The sequence below is a fragment of the Chenopodium album genome, chromosome 27, assembly GCF_948465745.1.
Source record: "Chenopodium album chromosome 27, dcCheAlbu1.1, whole genome shotgun sequence".
Taxonomy (NCBI): Eukaryota; Viridiplantae; Streptophyta; class Magnoliopsida; order Caryophyllales; family Amaranthaceae; genus Chenopodium; species Chenopodium album.
In genome coordinates this window covers 10,691,008-10,704,365 of record NC_137860.1, presented here as the reverse complement: position 1 = coordinate 10,704,365, position 13,358 = coordinate 10,691,008, and positions in this window count along the sequence as shown.

The window sequence follows — 13,358 nt, the reverse complement described above, 5'->3', positions numbered from 1 at the left end:
TTATCCATGGGGAACTACCGAAGAAAATGGAGGATTCGAGGAATTATTCTATCCCTTGCAAGATCAAGAAAATGATGTTTGAAAATGCTCTTTGTGATTTAGGAGCTAGTGTGAGTATCATGCCTTATTCAGTTTTCAAAAGACTCGATCTAGGTGAGCTTCTATCATCCAATATAACCCTTCAATTGGCCGATCGATCTATCAAGATTCCTAAGGGGAGAGTTGAGGATGTCCTACTTAAGATTGGGGAGTTTGTTTTTCCCGTTGATTTTGTGGTGTTAGAAATTGAGGAAGATGAACGCATTCTTATCATCTTAGGGAGATCTTTCTTAGCCACCTCGGGAGCTTTGATAGATGTGAAAGGAGGCCGCATTACTTTGAGATGTGGTAAGCAAGAGGAAAGTTTTAAGTTGAAACCAATGCAAGAAACTTTGTCTTTTGTGCAAGAAATGATGTGTGCAAGTTCCTCTCGTTCTATTGATAATGTATGTATGATTGGTTCTTCTACTAACGATGCTCTTGAGAATTTTGATGATGTTCTTGCATGTTTTGATAGCATGAAGGTTAGTGAAGAGAAAATGATGATTCCTCAGCTCATGGACGAGGAGGAAGTTGAGATTCCAAGTTGGTTTAAGCTTATTTCTCAAGATGAAGGGGAGGTTTCTATGATTGTGGATGTTAAAGTTCCATCTACATTGAACAACAAGCCAAAGAAGAAGGCTCGTGATTCAAAGAAGTTGAGAAAAAGGAAGAAGTTAAGAAAAGAAAAATGTGTTTTTAAGAAGTGTTTCATGGAAGTTTCATCAAGCAACAAAGGAAGGTTGCTAAAGAATGAAGAAGATTTTGCTCTTTCTACTACCTTGAAAAAGGTAGTGTTCTTTGACCCTCCATGATTTGGAGGAAGGGTCGAGCTTAGGAACTTAAGCAAGCGCTTCCCGGGAGGCAACCCGGAGTTTCTAACCTTTGTTTTTTATTTTTGAATTTTTCTTATTTTTCCCTCTTTTATTTCCTTTTCTTTTCTTTCACTTTTCTACTTGTTTGGATTTGTAGGATGAACTTTTCAAGATTGGATTTCTCCAAGCAAGCATGATGAATGGAAGGTGTTTGCGGTATTTGTCATGATTATGTTCGATTCTAATCGAAATTTGAGGTAAAGGGGTAAGAATCTTAGTGAGGTAAGTTAGGGAATTCATGCTTTGAAAGTTGAAGGAAGTTGATGCTTTGTGAGTTCTTGTGGTGGGTTCATGAATCTCAAACTTTGAGCTCACTAAAAATGTATTTTGCTACTTCCTATGTTGGTGTTTATCACCATCATGATTCATGTACGCACTTAAGAACCCATCGAGCATCAAAGAAAGAGAAAAAAGAAGAAAAATGGGAGGGCTTATGTGCGGCCGCACACATGCCTGGTGCGGGCGCACAACAGGTGTGTGCGGCCGCACATTAGCTCCGGATCCCCCTATTTGTTCTTCTTCTTTCCTTCTTCCTTCATTTCCTCATTTCCATTCTCTCTCCTCACGGTTCTCATCACCCTCAAATCCTCCTTGTGCGCACCTCAACCCCATCCATTCTCCACAGATCTTAATCAATTCCTTACAAAATTCACTCCAATTTCATTAAAATCTACTCCAATTCCATTCTACTCATCAAAAATCACTCAAATTCACCTAAACAAACACCTAATCTCTCTCCTCCATAGTTGGGTATAATTTGGGGCTTTTGTGTATGATCGAAATTGGTGGCTCAAACTTGTTCAAATTTGCTTCATATATGGTATAATCATCTTCTATAACTTCAATTTGCTTAATTATATCATATATATATATGCATGTTTAGAATTTTTGTATGAGCATGAATAGTGGTAGTATGGTTTTTGTGGATTTTGATGATTGATATTGATTTTAGATGAAATTTTGTGATGTTTGTTGATTGACTTTGCATAACATTGTCTTATTTGTTGATTTTGTTGCATTTGTGATCATTTTTGGTTGGAATTTGTTGTAGTTAAAATTTGGTGTATTGGTAGTAAGGTGCCCATATTGATATTTAGTTGATTGATTGTGTATTGGATTGTTGGTGAAGGTTTTTCGTGGTTGTTTGGTGATTTTGGTTGAATTGGATTGAGCTTGTATATTGGTGCAAGTGTTGGTTCTTGAATTGGTGATTCTTGGAGTCTTGGTGTTGAATTTGAGTTGATTGATTTTGGTGAACCAAACTAGCCACAAAAATTTCTAGCCTCATCAAAAAGTTTACCAAAAAGAGAAAAACCAATGTCTCCATTGATGAACCTAGACCTAGCACATCATCATCTTCACAAAAACGACCTCCAACACCACTACCAAAACGAAAAAACCTTGACCCCGACCAAAAGATCCTCTACCAAAAGCTCAAAGATGAGAGAACCCTCAAACCAACCCGCCACTCTCTCCAACGCGACATGACTAGTTTGGGGATAGATGAGGATGTTAGGGAGTTGCTCCTAAACTTGAGAATGGGTACCTTCATCAATGATTCTTACTGCACCTACAAGGAGCCAACCTTGGAGTTTTTGGCTACTTTGGATCTTGTGCCCGTGGGGGGGGCAATATCGGGTGCGATTTCAAATCTTCAACGAGTTCTTTGACCACTCCTTGGAAGAATTCAACGCGGCTTTGGATTTTGATCCTCATGGTGATATCTTTGATCTTGAGCCGTACATCATTCCGGAGTATGATCAACATTCTTGGTGGAATGATATTTCGGGGGGTAATGAGTTCATTGCAAGTGCCGCTAAGATTTCCATGGTGTACCAACCTTGGCTTCGGGTGGTGCACCTTCTTTTGGGCTATGTTGTATTTCCCAAGCAAGAGTTGGGGAAAATGAGCAAGTTGGAGCTTAAGATTTTGTGGTTGGCCACCCGTCTCGAGTATCGTGGCCGTTTGAACTTGGGGTATGTGTTTGCCACCTATTGCCTTTCTTTGACGGGCCGGAGCACCGGTGAGATACCATGTGGGGGCATGGTTACTAGGCTCTTGACTCACCTCCACCTCGATCATTACTTGCCGTATTGCAAGGAAATTGGAGATGGCACTACTATTTTTCTAGATTTGAAGCAATTGGGTCAAGTGCAATTCATCTCCAAGCACTATGAAGATGGGAAATATGAATGGTTGAGGGATAATGAGCATTGGTGCTACTTGCCTAACCCCGGGTTGAGCTCCTTGCACCGGATCAACACCGAGAACGTGTGGCACGTTCCCAAGTCTTATCGTTGCCCAACTTTGACTCCGATGATGAAGAGGAGGATGATGATGAAGAAGAAGAACAACAAAATCAACAACAACAACAACAACGTCAACAACAACAACAACAACAAATTCCACAACAACAAGTTCCACAACAACAACAACAAGGGCAACATTATAATGCTAGTGCCGACTTGGAGGCACTTAGTGAGCAAATGAGCGGCTTACGAATCCGCTTGGAGGGCATGTATGATCAAGATTTTGAAGCAATCTACAACTAAATGAGAGGTATTTCGGAAATGCAACAAGGTATGTTCATACAACAACAACAACTTAATGATGCGGAAGTTGACCGCGGGAACATTGTTCCCCCGGTCAACTATCCTTACTTTCCGCCCCAACAAGGTCCTATACCTTCATATGGGCACTCGTATTGGCAGGGACCTTCCGTCCCCGATACCGAGCGTCGCTTCTATCCGGATGAGCAAGGTAATTACGATTACAAGGCTCCCGGTGGATGCGATTATAGGGGTGATCCTGACTACCCCTATGTGGATCCTAACCACCCCTATGAGCTAACTTTGCCCGATAACTTCACCCCTCTTGCCCCTTGGCAACAAGATAACTTTAAGGGGCATTATGGGTGGCCCGATGGTTTCACTGGAGGTTGGAAGCCTTATCCACCCCCAACCTTTGATGACCACGTGGGCAACAATGACCCCAATGGGGCCAGGCCTAGTGGTAGTGGTGGTGATGGTAGTGGTCATTAGTTCCCTTGTTTTTTTTTTTGTGCTTTTTGCCTCCATCCCTTATGTTTTTGGTTCTTGCTTTGTATTGTTGGGATGTTGAGATGTATCATTATTTAGCTTGGTGGAACTAATTCTTGACTGGGTAGCCAATACTTATTGTTGTATGCATACTTTGTTTGCTTGTTTGATTTTTATGCTCTTCTTATTTGGTTTGCTTCATTTTCTTGATCTCTACTCTTCTTGATGCATGATTGTTTGCCCTATATGCTTGGTTTCAAGTTGTTGTTGTGATGATTTGACTATGATGTTGTTGTTGTGTTTGCTCCCTTGTATCCAAATCCCTTTGATCCAAAACCCTTTGATCCAAATCCCTAAAATCCAAATCTTGTAGTTTAGTTTAGTTTTCTAGTTTGATAGGAATTTTTCTTGTTTTATTATATTTTCTTTCTTTTCGTTCTTATAGTCTTTGATAGTATAGTTCTTGTTTTTCTTAACTGTTTATAGTTTTTGCTTAGTTTAGTTTCGTATTATTTTGTATTTTCTTTTCTTTGTTTTGAAGTTACTAACCTTTTTCTTTGTTTATAGCTTCTTTTATTTTTCCTTTTCTCACTTGGCTTTTTGAAGATGCTTTTTGTCTTGGAATGCAACTAAGGTGATTTCTTTTTGCCCTCGTTTATTTTGCTAAGCATGGATAGCCCGGTGAGACCTTTCTAATTTTTCTCTTTATTTTTCTTTGGTTGCATAGACTAGGATTAGTTTAGGGCAAGTTAAATGGTTCGAGGATGAATGCTTGCTAACACGTAATGTATTTGGGATCGATGACGATGATGTCATTCGATCACTTGTTTGTCGATTGGGATTTATATGTGTTTAACTTGCTTTCTAGTCCTTTTCACCTTTTTCTCCTATATTCCTTTTTCTATGTTTCCTTTTCTTTTCTTTTCTTTTCTTTTATTTTTCTTTTCCTTTATTTTCTTTCTTGTTTGTGGTATGATTTTGAGGCTTTTTTTTTATTTCTTTATGAATTGGACTTTATACATTGGACTTTGTCTTTTGCATGATTTTCTTCCTAGGTAGTAAAGGTATGCACGGTTTGAGACTATGTTCGGTTGACTCTAGGATAGGTGTATGCTAGGGTAGTTGGTTTGAACTAGAAGGATCATGAAACCGGATTCTACTTGTTTGTGGCATGCTTGGTAGTTGCTCCATATAGTCAATTTGACACCACTAGTGAGTTTTTGCTACATCCATGTGAGGTTCATTGTTTTTCAAGCCTTCAACCTATTTTGTATGAGCGGCGTGGATCCTTGACTATGCACACCTAATCTATAAAGCTTGATGTATGATTCTTAAACCCGAGACCTAGCTATCTAGGGAGGACAAAGGCGCATTTTTCGGGGTGGTATTTTTCATTTTTAGGATAGTTTGTATTATCTTTATTTTTGGGTTTACATTCGCCTTCTTGCAAACATTTGAGCCTTATACCTTATTTTCAAGCCACATCTTTAGTTCTTTGGCCTTTTGTTTCATTTTCTTTCTATTCTTTGTTTTTGTGAAGAAAATTGATCATGTATGATGGAGTTTGTGGTGGATAAGTTGGAAATTTGGTTTTAATGACTGCAAGTTTGTGATTAAGTTTTCTTTGTGAATAATGGCAAGTGTTTGAGTAAAAGTCGTCCTTAATCATAAAAGGCATGGATTAATAAATTGCATTATAGAAAAAGCCGTCCGAATTTAGCAAAAGGCAAGGACGTTGCAAGTTTAAGTAAAAAAAACAGAAAAAATTTGAAAAAGTAAAAATTCAAAAATATTTTGATGAATTCTTTTCTCCTTCTAAGCATTGAGGACAATGCTTCATTTTAGCTTGGAGGAGAAGCGTTTACGCTTTTTGTATATATTTCTTGTGAGTATAGCTTCAAGTAAGCTTGGGGGTGTTGTTTTTGTTTGGTAATTTCTTGATTGTGTTGTTGAGGATTGATCACCCTTTTGCTTCACTTTTTAGGAAAACCACCAAATTTTAAATTTTAGCCTTCCTTCACCCTTTATGCCTTACGTTACAACCTTGGGGAAAGACCTTTCAACCTAGGAAGTTGAGTCACTATTCGGGGGAGAGAATCATAGGTCATTGCCTAAGGAAAGGGGATGCATAGTCAAGATTGTCGAGTAGCCTAAATAAAATCTCTTTTTCCGGTTCCTTCGAGGATTCATTGGGATGCTCACTAAGGGGAGATTTGAGACTAGTGGGGAGAACGCGGTAAGATCGTTTGGGATGAATGTGGATTGTGATGTCTAGTTCCTATGCCTAGCATACCCTATGTTTCAATCAACCTTAGATATCTTGAAAAGTGCATACCTTGATTACTTGAGAAAGACTTTCATTCATGTGCATTATAGTCTCTATGTAAGTCCATTTTGCAAAGGTTTTGTTTTCATTTTCTTTTCTTTTCTTTTTTATGGATTTGCTTCTTTGATGTTTGGTGCAGAGTTATGGGTCAAACTCTTAGGACACCCTTACGAGACCTAACTCGTCCTCATAGGTGACTTTGGGGTTTAAAGGGCTTGTTGTAGCTAAAAACATTCGTGATTCCTACGAAAGTGAGTCTTAGTGTACATTCTTATCTTGAGTCTTTCTCTTTCATTTTTAATAAATTTTTCATCCTTGTTCTTTCTTGCTTTGTTTTGCTCGAGAACGATCAAAAGTTTAGCTTGGGGGAATTTGATGAGTGACATTTATGGCACTCATTTGATCTCTTTTTGGATGAATTTTATTTCATTTTGTAGCTCTTTTCCTTAGTTTTCCTTAGTTTTGCTCTTTATTTCTTTACTTTGTGCTTTTCGTAGTTAGTTTCATTATTTTGTGCATTTTCTTGTTTATTCGTTGTTTATCACTATTATTTCTTTCTTTTCAATTGTTTTTAGGTTATGATCGATCATCCAAAGATTTTCGAGCTTCCCTTCAACATTTATCATCACATTGGATGCCTTGTGCTAGCATTTTTAGCTTCAAGTCTAGAGGAACTCGAAGGGCAAGTTTCAAGACCGGTGCACGTATGCGGTGGGGGCATCATCTATGACTAAAACCCACCAAAATGCCCATATAATTTCTGCCTACTTTGACGTTCATCACCATCACCAAGTTGTGTGCACAAGGATGTTCAAGGTCGAAGAAGGGGAAGGAAGAGACCCTCCTAGGTGCGGGCGCACAAGGGGTCTGTGCGGCCGCACAGGAGGCGCGCGCGTGCGGCCGCACCCCCCTGGGTTTGTGCCCGTGCGCCTCCTCTTCTCCCCTATGTGCGGCCGCACCGGCGTGGGTCTATTTTTGGACGTCATAACCGACTTCTCCCTTGTATATATAGTAGTTTCCTTCTATTTTTAGATAGATTTGATTAGAGATTCATATTAGAATTCATTCATAGATTTTTGATTAGATTTTTAGAGAGAGAATTAGAGCTTGATCATATTTTGTAGAGAGAGAAACTCTAGTTTGAAGAGAAAAAATTTATGGTGTATTGTTGATGATTCAAGATTTCTTCATTGCAATAGATCTTTGATCAAGTTTTGTAAGGATTACTCGTCTTTGATTCCAATATAAGTTTGATTTTAGTTGATTTCATTTGTTTTTCATATGATTGTTGATTGTTTGATGTTTGATTGAAGTTTCGTTGAAGTTTCATTGATTTTTGTATTGATTTTAGATTTCTATTATGGTCATGATGAAATTGTTGATTAGTTGTGTTTTGATCTTAATTACTATGATTAGTGAGTAGTTTACTTACTAGAGTAATGGTGAAGCATGTATGAGTAATGGGTTAGTGTTAATTGGGGATAATTGATGGAGTTGATGATGTGATTAAACTTGGTTGATGAATCATATGCATGTGTGTGATTAATTGAAGATTGGCCAACTTTGATTGTTGCACTAGATTGCATTGTAAGTTCACAATGATACGAACCATTGATTTGTGGCTTGCATTTACACGATTGAGGTGTCTTGTGATGTTTCCTAGCTAGAGTTTATCGTAGTTGACGCTAGTTAGACCTCTAGGAGAATAGCTTGATATGCTCTTTTGGTTGCATGATTGATTTTCCCTCACATTGATTGACTTAGTTGATTTGACCTCCCAATTAGCCATCTCCATTACGAATGCATGTGGATCCTAGCCCTAGTGTTTATCATCTTTGATTTTCTACAAGTTTATTGTTTATATTAGCACTAGTTTTAGCTTACAACCCCACTTTTGACTTCGGAATAGCTTAGTGCAAGACAATAGAGTATCAATCAATATTCCTTTGGGTTCGACCCTTGACTTTCTACTATACTTGTATAGGGGTTGGTTGAGTGTATAAATTTTGTTTGACCATTTAAAGAAGATAGCCCAATGACCTACCATTTCACCATCGATCATATATACCAATTGTAGAGCAATTGTCAATGAATTAAAGCCAAACTAGGGAATTAGGATGAATACCTTTTGTCTGTCACTGATTATGCACCAATTATCACCTCTGCAACTTGGTTCCAGAGCACTCTTCAAGTGATAAAAAAAGAACTTCCAGTTGTCAGCATCTTCAGCTCCCACTATTGCCCATGCTACAGGAAATATCTCATTATTTCCATCAAGGGCAACTGCAGACAATAACACCCTGATGGGAAGGAGAACGGTAGGTCGTTGGGCTACCACCCCACCCAATCAAACAAAATTTGTAACTTAACAAACCCCTATAAAGTGTAGCGGTAAGTCAAGGGCGAACCCAAAGGAATGGAGGTCGAATGCACGATGCCTAAGTCAAGCTATTTCGAAATCTAGTAGGGGTTAATGGTAGAAGCTAGAACTAAGCTAGGCAACGCAAAAGGCTAGTACTAAATGAATGCTAAAGCACTAGGGGAATGGATCCACATGCATCAACAATGAAGTTCAATCAACTTGGGGAATTAACCAATCAAGTCAAGCAATGTGAGGGAGAACCGAAATTGCAACCAAGAGAGTTCATCAAGCTATTCTCCTAGAGGTCTAATTAGCGTCAACTACATCAAACACTAGATAGGAAACATCATACGATATCTCAATCGAGTAAATGTAAGCCACAAATCAATGGTCCGTATCAATGTGAACTCACAATGCAATCTAGTGTGAATAACAAGGGTGATCAAGCCAAATCAAGCACACACATGCACAAAATCAATCAACCAATTTAATCACATTATCAACTCAATCAATTTCCCCCAAATTAATCTCAATTCATCATCAATACATGCTTCACCCCTACCCTAGCAAATAAACTACTCACAATCCATGAAGAACATGAAAATCAAAACTAAACTAATCATCATTCCCAAATTCATCAATTGAAATCAAATTGAAACCAACAAATTCAATCAAAATCAATCAAACTATCAATTAACCAAATCAAACAACAATACTAATGAAATCAAACATTGAATTGCATTAAAGAGTAAAGAATCCTTACAAACTTGATAGAAATCAAATCAAATGTAGCAATCATCAATCATCAATCATCAATCATCAAACCCACACTTTCTCTCTCTAAAAATGCTAAGAACTAGTGTTTTCTCTCTCTAGAATCTAATCAAATCTAATTTTTTTTTTTCGAAGATCTCCTTCTCTCCCTATAAAAGGAAAGAAATAAGTATCAAATACAAAGAGGAAGTTGGGAAAGTCGTCCAAAAATAGACCCACGCCGGTGCGGGCGCTCGGAGGAGAGAGAATGGTGCGCACGGGAGCACACCCAGACAGGTGCGCCCGCACGCACTTGGTGTGCGGCCGCACTCGACAGATGTGCGGCCGCACACTCCTCAAGTGCGCCCGCACATCTCTGTTGCTTCCTTCTCTTCTTCTTCGTCCTAACTCATGCGGTGCACACATCCTAGATGATGGTGATGGAGGACAAAGTAGGCAGGAACTTTCTTGAATTTCTTGAAGGGTATAAGCCATGAGGAAGGCATATACAAGACCTTGAAGCATGCTCCTTGGACCTCCCTTTGACTTGAGACTTCTTGCACAAGCTTTAGGCATGAAAATCAATGGAAAACTATGGAGAGGAAGCTCGGGAATCCTTGGACAATCAATCACAACCTATAATCAAAGGATAAAAAGCAAGTAAAAGGGAAAAATAGCAAGTAAACTAGAAAATGCATAAAATAGAGAAACTAACTACAAAAAGCATAAAATGAAGAAAACAAGAATAAAACTAAGGAAAACTAAGGAAAAGAGAGATAAAATGAAATAGAATTCATCCAAAAAAGGACCAAATGAGTGCCATAAATGTCACTCATCAAATTCCCCCAAGCTAAACTTTTGCTCGTCCTCGAGCAAAACAAAGCAAGAAAGATAAAGGATGAAAATTTTATTGAAAACGAAAAAGAAAGACTCAAGATAAGAATATACACTAAAACTCACTGTCGTAGGAATCACGGTTGTTTTTAGCTACAACAAGCCCTTTAAACCCCAAAGTCGCCTATGAGGACGAGTGAGGTCTCGTAAGGTGTAGACACCCATTTGTGTCTCCCCAAAACCAAACCCAGTGATGAATGCCTTGCACGTTGTGTTATTATCGAATTAGGTGAAAGTGATTTGAAAGCCAAGTGTTGCGGTTTAGTTTTAATTAAATTCTTTTCTCTCTGTTTTTGAAAATGACTTTATTTATTTGAAAATAGCCGAACCAGTTTAGTTTGGTCCATAATTAAGGTCCAATAATAGTATAGATGGATGGGGCCCGAAGAGACCTTTCCAACGATATATTATAAGCCCAATTCCGATGAATATTGAGGAGGTTATGGCCAAAACGCTAAACTGGGCCTGGTTAATTATTTTAATACGGCCCAATGATCTAGAGGAGGGCCCAATATTAATTATTATTCCTAAAATTATTAGGATTAATTATAGTTTTCTAGAAGTTTCTAGAAAGTTCCTTTTAATTCTAATATTGTTAGATTTAATAATTAATTATCTTTAAAAGATTTTTATTTGGAATATAATATTGTTTTGTTATCTTAAAAATATATATTTTATCTTCTGTACGGATTCCGTAGATCAAGTTGATTAAAGATCGGATTCCGCATGAAGAAAAACGCGCTAATACAGGATGTCGCAAAACGACAAGTCCGTCGCCGCGCGACAGACCCTGTCGCCTCGCGACAGAGTTGATTCCTGGCGACAGCGTGGAGTTTTATTCCTTATCAAATTCTATGATTTTCCGGACTATTTTCATTATAAATAGAGTCTGAATCCCTGTTTTCAGAATTATCAATTCTCATTAACTCTTCCTTAATTCTCTCTTTTCTCTCTTGAGCAATATATGCTTTCTTCCTCCCTCTTTTTCTAAACTAGCTTTTTTACAAACATTATTCCGCATTCACTAGACTTAGAATCATCTAGCCAAGTTCGAAGTTGCCTTCGCCCTAGACGTGCAAGGTTTGATATTTTCTGAGGGTTTGGTCCAAAACTAGTCAAAACTTTATTTAATTTGATTTCAATTTAATTCTTATATTGTTCTTTATTATTTTAATTGATGTTTACTAACTTGTGTATTTTGTTATTAGAAAGAGGCACGAGGCTTCAAAGTATGTAATCTTATTACTCTCTTTCAATGTAGAAAGCATGCTTATTATTGTTTTATGCTTTCTAGTATCATGTTAGGATGTTATTTTATACTTTCTAGTATCATGTTTAGAGTGCCTTTATTCTTTCTAGTATCATGTTAGTACCGTGTTAGGTTTAAAGCTTTGATCTTTATTGTTTAGTGACATGCTAGGATTTGTTATTAATCTTGTTAGTATCATGCCTAGGATCTTGCTATTATATTCAAGCTTTATTATGCCTTATCATGCTATTATCATCATTATTATATTTTATTGTTTATTATTTATGTTGCTGGATATTATTTTATTGTTATTGCTTGATCACGCCTTTTATGCAGGTTTAAAGGGAATTTGTACATGAAATCACGCTTAATAAGATAATTAATAATTTGTTTTAGGCTAATGTGATTTTATTCAAGTGATCGCCAATAATAGTATTATTTGTGCATTAATATTCAACCAACATAGATAAACAGGGTAGGTTTAACATAATGTTTGTATGTTATTCGAAAAGCGCACATGAATACGAGCAGAACAAAGTAGAGGCCTATTTTATAGGGCGGGTCCTTTCTTTTGTAGATTGGATTCGTACCCTCATCCCCGGACCCTGTTTGGTTCAAGACCTTATGGAGTACTTGATGGTCCTTTTGGATTGTCTTTTGGGTTTACAAGTTCCTAAAACTTGTTGGCGACTCTTTTTGCTCTTTGTCTTCCCTTTGGAACGCCCCGTACTTTAGTGTATGATCACAGTGGGGTTCAAGTTTGGGGTTATCGTAATGCTTGAAATATTCCCTACAGTTTTTGGCGACTCCACTGGGGAGGATTTCTATTTATATTCCTGAAATTTATTTAATTTTGGCAATTATTTAGAATGAGCGGATGAGACTCGAAAAATTCTAAGTATTTCATGTGCGTGATTTGATTAACATTATTGTCATATGCATTAAAAGGTCCTCATGGGAGTACCCCATGAGTCAATCCATAGGAATTTTACACGTAGGTAATTTGAGAAATATCTTTCATGACTAGAATCGAAAAGATGATGCGAAATCTGGAAAATTCGAAGAACATAGAAACTTGCCAAGGCATGTAGGAACTAGCGTCTAGAAAACAGGGCTTGTCGCCCGTAAAAAGTTTCTGTCGCCTGGCGACAGAGGCTTTTTTACGGCGACAGTCCTTGTAGTCTGGCGCCAAGTTCTTCCAATACCGAGCCAGGGGTCTGTCTTCTTGCTTTGACCATTTCTAGTGTTGTTGGCTCGATTTTGCTTATTGATTGAGTCATTTTCTCACTTTTCTGAACCCATATGTGTTCTACATATGGAAATAACCCTCTGGGGGTTCCTGCTTCACCTGCCCAATGGAATATTCCACTATCATGTGCAAAGTTCAGATTTGGGTACGTGTAATGTTTGTGAATCCACCAAACCATGGCGTCGAGTTCGATTTCATCACGAACTCGCGGAATCCTGTCCATTCGCTCCAACCCTCCTGGTAGGCTTGTGTGCAATGCATATGGATTCTTAACCATGGACCTTTTTGACTTAACCTATATCCTTGAACTTTAGAGAACTAGAGCCATGGTTAGGTTGCAAACTCATCATATTGTGACTATGTGAACTACTTGTTTACCTTGTTTGTATATATTATATATGTGTTAACCGTTTGTTTGACTTGTGTTTTAAAGACTAAACAAATTGACTAATGACTAAAAGGACTTTGTCTAATTAATTAATTAATTTTGAATTAATTAAAGGCTAATATATTAATCAATTCGACTTAGTACGA